Here is a 9,930-nt window from a genome sequence, read left to right on the forward strand (position 1 = left end):
CCTCCCTTCCCCCCCTCCTTCCCTCCCTCCCCAAAGTCAAGACAACTGTCTCCTTGATGAGTCTGTAGGATTACAGCTGACCTTGCTACAGGACAGCGTGGGGCTTCATAGGCCAAATTGTCACTTTTTCTCATCCCTCCATCTTCTTCAGCATTTTCTCCCAAACCTTGACACTCTCACAACCGTTTAATATATTTTTTTTAACAATCTTGTTTAGCTGAAGTAAAATGATAGCTTGTTTCAATTTCAAAAAATAACTTTTCTTTACACTTGTTCCTAGCTGTTTTTTTTTTTCTTTTTTCCAGCTTTGGTGGCTAGCTTCTTTGGCAAATGGATGACACAGTGAATTGCCTGAATCTATTATGTGTCTGTGAACACTGAATCCCTAGATTGCAACACCAGCCCAATTCTTCACTCTGCTGGAAGTCATCTTAAGAGGTGGATAGAGCTTAAGATTTTAGGAAGAAAGCCGGAGTTACACTCTACCAATATTAATTTCATGCATTCATGCCTGCATTCTTGATTCTGTAATTGGGCTGTGCTTCCATCTCCACCCATATCCTGCCTTGATGCATATCCATGTGCAGATGACAGCAGCAGGGACAGGTAAACCAGTCAGCTTGCAGGCTGAGTCACCCCAGGAAGGCAGACTGTCATCTGGCAACTAGGATGGAGAAGAAGGAAGTGTGCCAACCAAACAGGACTGAGCAATGCATCGCACCCCGCATGCCAAAACAGAGGTTGCACAATGTTGGCTATGACAGAGAAATGTGGAGAAGAACATAAGAATGCATTTCCAAAATGGCCTTCATAGTAGGAATTAAGAAAAACCAAAACTCAGCCTATTTCTTTTCATGGACCACTTTAATACCGAAGATGAATACAGCAATCAAGAAATGGCTAGAGCAATGGTGTAGTATAACCCTCTCAGCATTTTTGGTCACTTTTATATGGGTGTCTTTTCCTCTGCATGGAGGCTCAAAAGCGGGATCACAAACACAATTTATGAGTATGGAGCAATTATGCCATTTGTTGGATTGTACACACAATAAATGGCTGTGAGCAATGTGCTATTAGCCTAAGCATTAATACCCTCCCCACTTCTGATGCAAGTAACCACTGGATTTCTGCTGGTCAGGAAGATGGTAATCACATGGGGAAGTGCCAGACTCTATTGCTCCTTGCAATAGGTTGATCCTCAGTTTTGCTGAGTTGCTATCTTCTATTTTGATTTTTGATTTTTTTCCCCCTCAGAGTTTTAGAGTTATTTCAGTTGTTAATTTTTCCATGAGTCCTCAAGTGACGGCTGTCAACTCATCAATTTCATTTCTGTTCTTGTTCCAGCTTTTTCATATATATCTTGCTTGGCTTAAGTGCTTGTATTGTCACTTATAGGTTAGCAACCTTTTTTTAGTAAAGCAGATGTGGGGTCACACGGCCTACCTAGGCCTTGTATTAAAATAGCACAAGTGTGAAAGATCTACCAATATGGTGGGAGACAGATTGATCTGTACTTGTTGTTTGATGTATTTTGAAGTACCTTGCTGGCTTAAACATGTGGGTCTTGCCAGATGGCAAAAAGACTCAGAAATAGATCTTGACACAAACACCATGCAGGGTCAGATGTGCTATATAACTGATGGTATCAGTGATGCTCTTTGTAATGCCCAGCAGAAAAGTCTGGGAAGGATGAACTTCAAAGGCAAAATACCTAGAAATCAGTGAGGTGAAGCTGAAAAATCTAGTGCTGCATGATATTCTGACTTTGATCATGCTCAGATTCATAAGGATGAGAAAAAAATCACTGTGAGGATAATTAATCATTGGCACAGGCTGTTCAGAGAGGTCTGGCACTCTCCATCCTTGGAGGTTTTCCAGATGTGGATAAAACCCTGAACAGCCTGGTCTGAGCGAAGTATTGACCCTGCAAGGAGAGAGATGAACGTACCAGGGGCCTCCTGAGTCCCCTTCCAGCTTGGATCACTCAGTGATTCTGTAAGCTACTTTTGGAGCCAAGATGAGGTGGAGAAATAATGTTACAGAGGGAAAATGCTCAGTGTGACATTTTCCAGTATGCCCACGTCTCTGAAAAGCTTGACTGCTGCCATCTGTGTAAGGTGATCCTGTCTCTCTCCAGGTCCTGTCCTGGTGTTCCTAGTCTCTCTCCTAAGCTAGTGCTGGCCCTTGTCCAACATCTCTGTGAGCTGTTTCGGCTCACCAACCTGAGAGAAGATGATTTTTTTTTTAACTGGTTGGCTTTCTGCTGATTTAGTTAGCTGAACTACTTCCCTAAGAGACAGATGAGCACCACAGCATGAGGAGGAGGTGGGAACATGTGGTTAACATTGGAAAGAGTCAAGGGTGGGCAGGGCCCTCTCAGTGGGAGTGAGCCATTACATTTGCCTTGCTGCTTCAGGAAAACAAAGTGATATATCTGCAGCAGCTTTAATATGGGCAGAACAAATTGGGTAAGCGCAAAAACGGTGCATCATAAAGAAAATAAAAACTCAGAAATAAAAATTCTATAGTGCTGAGACAATGAAAAGTGTCAAATTACATGAAGGAACGTGACAGTAAACAAATAAAGTGACAAATAACGTCCTTTGTAAAGATGCAAAGGAAAGATGAAGAGAGATGTATCAAATATCTAACACTTGAAATTGAAACTCCTGCCATGGTAGGAAACCACAGATCTTGTTTACCAAATTGCAAAAATCCTGTGTGGGTAGTTTAAACAGGAAATGGGCTGATCAAAAGCAATGATAGGGAAATATGAACAACAGAGATAATACAGATAAGCAAGGCATTTTAAAGAAGTCAGGAGCAGAAAGCTAGCCCTACTTTGACATGAGATTCTGTGACATGAGATGATGTGAATCTCTTTAAAAAGAGATTGCCATTGGTGCGGTGATGATATTAGAAAAGCAAGTTGTAGTCCAGTAGGTAGCAGCAAAAACACAATGAAAGACGTTTTGGTTGTAGTAGAAATGCTAAGAGGAGACCACGATGTCACTGCAGGAGTCAAATTTAAAAAGTTGTTGAAAAAGACCTAGGAAAGAACGCCAAATTTTTACAAGAGGAAACACGGAGTTGTTAAAATATTAAAATGTGAGACAGGGAAAGTGTCTCTCTGCCCTATGCTATAAGGGAGGTCATTTGCACTGGAATACCACACAAGATGACACAGAATTGGAAGAGAGCAGCCTCTGGACTCAGGCCCAGAAAACCAGATATTCATGCAAAAGAGCATCTTGAAAGAACATGTGGAATGACATGCTTTGCTTATCACCACTTCCATTGATTATTTTTTCAGGTTGCTTGACGTGGGCCTCAGGGATGCCTTGTGGAACTTCAGCACTCAGCTCTTACTCCATCATCACAGCATTGCAGAGAGGGGTGGATAGCTGCATCTGGGAGTCCATCTAAGTAAGAGGCTGGTTCACTTGGAACACTGGTGTGAAACAAGGCTACACTTGCTTTCTGGGGCTGTTTAGCATTATCACACATAGCTACAATGTGGGCAGCATGAGCAGCAGCATTCCGTGGGGTAGATTGCACATATCTTGGAAGCGTAAATTGTGCTAGTAGCACTGCGTTACTGAGCCACAGACCTGAAAAAACCTGTGAAGATACATAAGCTAGCAAAAAAAGTAAGCCAAACAGGATTCAAAATCAGTTATCAAAGCAAACATCTCTGAAAGCTTAGTACCAAGCAACAAAGTCATGCTAGAAAACACAAATTCTAGGAAAGCAGAACTTGCCAGTCCTGTCCATTTCTCACTTCTGAGTAATCAGGAAAGAACTGACAGTAAAAATAGGAGAATCTTCCACCACTCATACTCATTTCAGCATATGGAAATTCAAGATATTCAGTTCCAGAATGAAAAAAAGATTTTTTTAGAATTATTATTTACATATAATTACAATGCTAAAATAGATCCTGGAAAACAGAAACATCAAAGATGATAGGAAAACTAGACGCCTTGAGAAACAGAAAGTGCCTATGAAAAAGTCTGAATGTTGGTCTCTGTCTCAGCGTGGAGTAGAACTGCCCACCACCACCTCTCCTTCCACCACAGTCAGCAGGGAGCATGGGATATAATTGTTGTGCACTCTCTGAATGGCAATCCCCAAGAATTCCCCCCCAGGATGATCCAATGTGCATGAAGAAGACCCACCTGACAGGAATGATGGTCATCAATCCCAACTGTGTGTGCTAGAAACAACAAGGATTGACAGTAAGCAATGGAAGATGCTGCCTTCCACAGCAAGAATAACAAGGGCTGCTAAGAGGATCCAATACGTTCTCCATAAGTGGCTTGTTTGCTCTTCAAAGCAAAACTTGTATTAGCTAGGTTGCCACTGGAGGTAATAGTCGTGAACCTTACCAAAGGGTAGGAAAATAATGCTCCTGCTCCAGAGATGCAAAGAGTAGCTGATGGATGTCCAGGCTAAAGCACTGTACTAAATACTTCAAGGAGCCAGGGAAAACATCTTGCCAAGGCATCACTGTGTAATTGCTGCAGCCATGGCGGACTGGGGAGAAAGTCCATGCCAAGAAGGGTTGGCAGGTATGATAGGTAGCAGCAAATGAGGTAGCCATGCCACAGTGGAAATTACTTGACCCCTGATTAAAGGGGCTTTGCCTTTCATGTGTCTTCAAAGGTATCTCGAGTCCACTGGTGTCATTAGCACTGATGGTTTATTTTCATTATCTAGACTGAATGAGAGATCTTTAATCAAACTGTGTTGTATTAGAGACAGTTCTGCTGTTTAACCATAAATATTTGGGTGTGCAATCTGGTGTTGATCTGCAAGGTTATTAATATGTAAAAAATAAGTAGTCCTTTTTTATTTGCATCATCTACCAAGTTATTTCAGCTTATTAAGTTTGAGCTTAGATCTGAGCATGCTTTTTGAGGTGATCCCTTGTTGAAATAAGGGGGCACATTGAATACATTCAGGATAAATTGTTTCTGCTACAATTCCCAGTCATTTTCTTAGCCAAGTTTTAACACAAAAGCACTAAATCTATGCTTCTTTAGAAAAGTAAATCTCGACAGTCTGTTCTCAGCTTTCTTCTACATTTGTCATAATATCAAGCCCACACATAGCCCAGATTCCTCAATGGTAGCTGGTGAAATTTTTCCACCTTCTTGTGCTATAAATACTCCTGTGTCCTGAGCAGCAGCCTGTGTCTGTGTTTTGGGTACAGACTGCTGTTATTTTAGATACCTGCCTCCATAAAGGAGCATCAGTGTTTCTTACATGTCTTCATAATGAGAATTTTTTCATTACTTTCACAGAAGCTTAACCTCATTTCCAAAATGAGGTTGTTCTTGTTCTCCAAGTTAAATAACTAAATACATATATATATGTGTGTTGTGTACAAAATGTTGGGAATCCATCCATCAGGACCTATATGTATTTATATGTATATAGTGGTTGAAGTAAAGAGTTCGTTCAGGAGGGACTCATAAATGTGTGCCTTCTTTTAAGCCTGAAGATAAGTTTCATGCGTGTTTACACACTTTTCTGAATAGGGGTGCATCGAAGAACAGGCTTATTTTCTGGAACCAAAACCTTGACTGAAATGTCACTGCCTGGATCCCTTGCTCCTTGCAAGGCTGACAGCAGCAAGGGGGTATAAACCATAGCTCACAGTGGCCTCACCAGTAATATAAGGACACATTACATGTAATCATACATCGTGTTGTTCCTCAGGTGAGACCATGTGCTTTAGTAACCCGCCTTTATGCAGTGGAAGCATCAAAATGAAGGTCATGGGTCCCAGAACACAGCTGTGATGAAGCAAATCTACATTGTGACATTCAAATTTGTTATATAATTAGAGCATTCAATTATAGACTGAAAGACATACTTAGACTGTATTAGAATATTCTCTGATGTAAATGAGGTTGGGTTAATTCCCTAACAGGCTGGGCTGTGACAAGAGGTGGAGATAAGCTCCCAGCACTAACTGGGGACAAAATTAAGCAAGTGGCATTCTTGCCTGCCCTGCCTCACCTTCTCCTGTGCCCTGGTCCTATGGCCATGACAGCCAGCTCCATGCTGAGAGCCCCTGCCACAGTGAACAACTGGACAATGTCCACCTTTTGTTGAAATTTGCTAATAAACGATTTCTCCTTCGGGTTCCAGCTGCAGCTCTGCCCTTGTGCAGGTTATTGGTTGGGTGGAGCAGCTGCAAGCACTGGGAACAGCTAAGACTCTTCAACAATTTCAGTAGTTTTCTTGAATTAATACTGGATTAATTTCATGTCTGAAAACAATAAGTTTTGATAGGAGACCTTGTTTCTCTAGGCTGATCTGGCAGGTTCAGCCATAGCTTACGTAAGCTGGAACATTAAGGCTTGTTTCAAAGAGAGAGGGAATGCGAGCCAAGACACAAATATGGGCCCCTATTTTCCTTTGAAAAATATGATTAGCTTTCCATTTTCCTCTTAGGCAGCAATAAGCTGCTCCTCTGAGTGAGCAAAGGGTCCTTTGTATTTTGGAGATATCTGAGGAAATTACCATGGCATTATTGTTCCATAAGTCACTTCCAAAATATTCTAGATCTCACGCAGAGATGGAAAGAGTCTGTGACCAGAGAGAAGAGAGTCTGTGACGAGACTGCACAGCCTGAGATTAAATGTAAGGGCAGCAGGCACAATGTCCAGAACAGATAAATCAGGGTGAGTGCACAGTTGCATTCTTGTTTTTCCACTGTACTAACAGAGAGCGCAAAATAAGCCTGTATAGCAAATACATGAAAAAAAAACATACTGGAAGAAATATTTATGTTGTACTAGCATATTCACTGCTCTAAATGAGTTTGGGCTAATTACTTATCGGACCAGAATGGGATAAGCAGGGGAGATAAGCTCCTAATATCACATTAGAAAAAATTAATTAAGCAGAATAAACATAATTTATTTGATTCTTCTCTTTCCTATTTCAATTGCTTTACTTAGCAATCTCAGTAATGTTCTTTAACAAATTCTTTATTTATTTTCTTAAACAGAAAAAAAAGAAAAATTAAAACAAGCTGGAAAGAGATTAATTTTATCCTGGTTCCTTGTTCTCCTCAGCAGATGAACAACTGCAGTATCAGCACAGATTTCTGCTAATTGAGTTAATGGAGTGCCACTACCAGTCACGGGTTGTCATCCTCTGAGTAAAGCACTCCCAGAAGAGGATTGCTGATGGGCACTGGTGAGAAACATGAACTGAGGATTTGCTTGTTGGCTGGGATGGCAAGTAATTCGATAGATGTATATTCCAGATGTAAGGTAACCCACTGTGTCTCCTCCAGCCTCTCACCATCCCTGTCCCTTTTCTTTCCCCACTTCATTCCAGACCCCATCTTCTCCTACAGGAAGTCACAGTGGATCCCAGCTCCTGATCTCCCAATCTGATTAGCTCTTTGCTCACTCCCCAGTATGACATTCTTTGCTTCCAATCTACTTGGCTGGACCACCCTAACTCCCCAGTTCCTTCTTATGATGCCATTTCTCACCTAGAGTAAGTTTGATATCCAGTATCTCTGTCTGAGAAGTTCTTCACAGTGCATTTTAGCAGCTCTGTCCTCTGTACTCTTGATTTGGACATCTGTGTTGCTGGGACCTGAGGAAGGGAGACCCCTCCTTTTCTTTTGTTGACTAGACCTCTTACAGCTCATGTCCATCCACAGCAAATGAAACCTTTTAGGAAAGTATTCTGTTGAAATCAAAGTCATCTTTATTAAATATGCACAGTGACTTTTTAAATACCTGTCACTGATACAAAATCTGTCTTCTATCAGCTTTTAAGTCCTTACACCAAACTTGCAAGATGTAGGCTTTGTCACAGAAAACACCAGAATTTTTAACCACAGCACATTTTCCCCTACAGCCTGTCAGACATGTCTGAATTGTTTTGCACTAGTTCCCCTTGAGAATATGTGTCAAGTAAAAAGTCCTGAATGATACAATTTCATATTGTTTAGACAGGACAGTGGTATTAATGCATTTAATCTTATAAAAAGCATTCTAATATCTTTAGTGACCACAATACAGACTTTTATTCCTTAGGGAAGATAAGGAATGTCCTTGCAAACAAGAAAAATTAGATCCTGTTGTGCCAAGGCCTATGTTCTAAGTAGTTCAAGGTGACCAGTGTACAGCTCAGACTGTTACATAAAACAATTTGCGAAGATCAGTGAGAATTAAACACAAAATGACAGCTTCTTTAAGAAAACAAGACCCAATGAAAAGCCCCAAGGACTATGCTGGAATCATGTCCAGAAAAGATAAAAAAAAGTGAGACTAGACTCAGCAGTGCTCTGGCAGAGCAGTTGAGAGAAGACTCTTCAGTCATGTGCAAGAAGTATGACACTGATAATGTGGGTGATTTTGATGAGATTTATTGCTAATACAGTACCTAAGTATTGCCAATGCAGTGTATTATACCAGCAGGTCTAAAGGGCTGTAACATAAGCAGGTACAGCTGGAAACGTGCAGGTTTGCAGAAAGCACAATTGCAAAGCAGCAAAGCACCCACGGAGCTACTTTAGGATTTTATCTCCACATGTGGCTGGATCTTAGCCCTGTTAACTCCCCTGTCCAAAACGGAGTGTTCCCGGGGCTGGATGTACCCTGCAGGTGTCCCATCCCTGCTGGAGTGGGATCCACCTGGAAGCTGCCCTGCAAGCTCTGGAGATCAGTTTGCCCAGTTGGCCCAGTCTCCAGGAGCATTTTGTACCCTTTTGCAGGCCCACGTGTACCAAGATCAATCACAATCATCACCATTCCCCCATCTCTGGAATGCATTAATTATGCAAGCATTCAGACAGCTCCTCCTGCAATTCCCACCTGGAGTTCTTATCTTAGGATAAATCACATTCAAAGTCTGCATGCGAGAGGGGGGCGGTGTGTGTGGAGGACACACTCCTAGAACCGACTATTTTTTGTGACCATCACAGGGGCAAAATTGATACGGTAGAGTAAACATTGCTAATGAGCAAAATCATGAGTGGGTGGGCTATTCTGACTCCCTGGTGACCCAAATCTTGAGCTGCAAGGATGCTTTATTTGATCCAAACTGCAGAAAGATAGGTAGGCAGCAGAAGCACGACTGGCTGGTTTGTGCTTTTCCTTCCCTTGCTGGTTCTTTCTTTTTTCACGTGTGTTTCCCTTTGTTTTCTATTTGAGAAAAATCTGCTTGAAACATTAAAGCTATGTCCTTTGGAGAGCTGCTGTAATGCTGTTAACAAACAGCTTCCAAAAAGCTATGTTAGAGACAGCAGGGCATTGCTGCAATTTCCATGTTTCCATGTAACCAACAGTCAATACATTGTCGTGAAGTTTTTCTAGCAATGAATTTGCTATTCAGTGCCAACACCAGAGAGAGAGGCTGAGCTCCCTGCCCCTGCAGCTCTTGTGCTGCCTTTGTCCCTTGCCCATACGGCCATGCCTCTCCAGGGGAGGACTGGTTCTGTCAACAGCTCCAGTAGAAGTCCCAGCCTATCTCAGTGAACTGAATAACTCTCTTTTCTGAAATAGAAAACCCAATACTTTGTCTTTCTTACTATATCTAAGCCTGTTAAAGAATGGTGCTTTTCTCACATAGACTTTAAATAGTGAATGAAAATTGGAGTTTTAAAATTAAAGCCTTATTTTTCTGCATTCTAAGTACTTTTAGTCTTCTTTTTTTCCCTTATATTTTTCTATCTTTAACAAAGGGTTTAAAAGATTTTGTGTGATCCATATTGCCACAGGAATAAACAAGCATTTGAAACCTCAAACCCTATCCAAAGCTTGTTTAGCAATATAGTTTTGTTACAGTGACACAGTACCTTTAATTCATTTGACCCTCTGGGTCTGTTTGCTTTACTGAAATTTGACTCAGCAAAGTTAAATCCCCTCGCATCATTGTGCAAGACAACTCATT

The 9,930-nt window shown here is 41.4% G+C and overlaps 1 long non-coding RNA gene across 4 annotated transcripts in view; it reads left to right on the plus strand.

The window, feature by feature from the left end:
- The window catches only part of LOC108449526, a 20,146-nt gene extending 10,481 nt beyond the window's left edge, over nt 1-9,665 (plus strand). Inside the window, exons 3-6 of one of the 4 annotated variants that reach the window (XR_001865693.1) lie at nt 306-911; nt 3,314-3,426; nt 6,577-6,695; nt 7,095-9,665. This is a non-coding gene — a long non-coding RNA (uncharacterized LOC108449526). Of the gene's footprint in view, nt 1-305; nt 3,427-6,576; nt 6,696-7,091 lie in introns of all 4 variants that reach the window. The other 3 variants (XR_001865694.1, XR_001865692.1, XR_001865691.1) reach the window with 3 other exon arrangements.
- The last annotated feature ends 265 nt before the right edge of the window (nt 9,666-9,930 follow it).

This window comes from Corvus brachyrhynchos, unplaced genomic scaffold (assembly GCF_000691975.1).
Source record: "Corvus brachyrhynchos isolate BGI_N302 unplaced genomic scaffold, ASM69197v1 scaffold209, whole genome shotgun sequence".
Lineage (NCBI taxonomy): Eukaryota > Metazoa > Chordata > Aves > Passeriformes > Corvidae > Corvus > Corvus brachyrhynchos.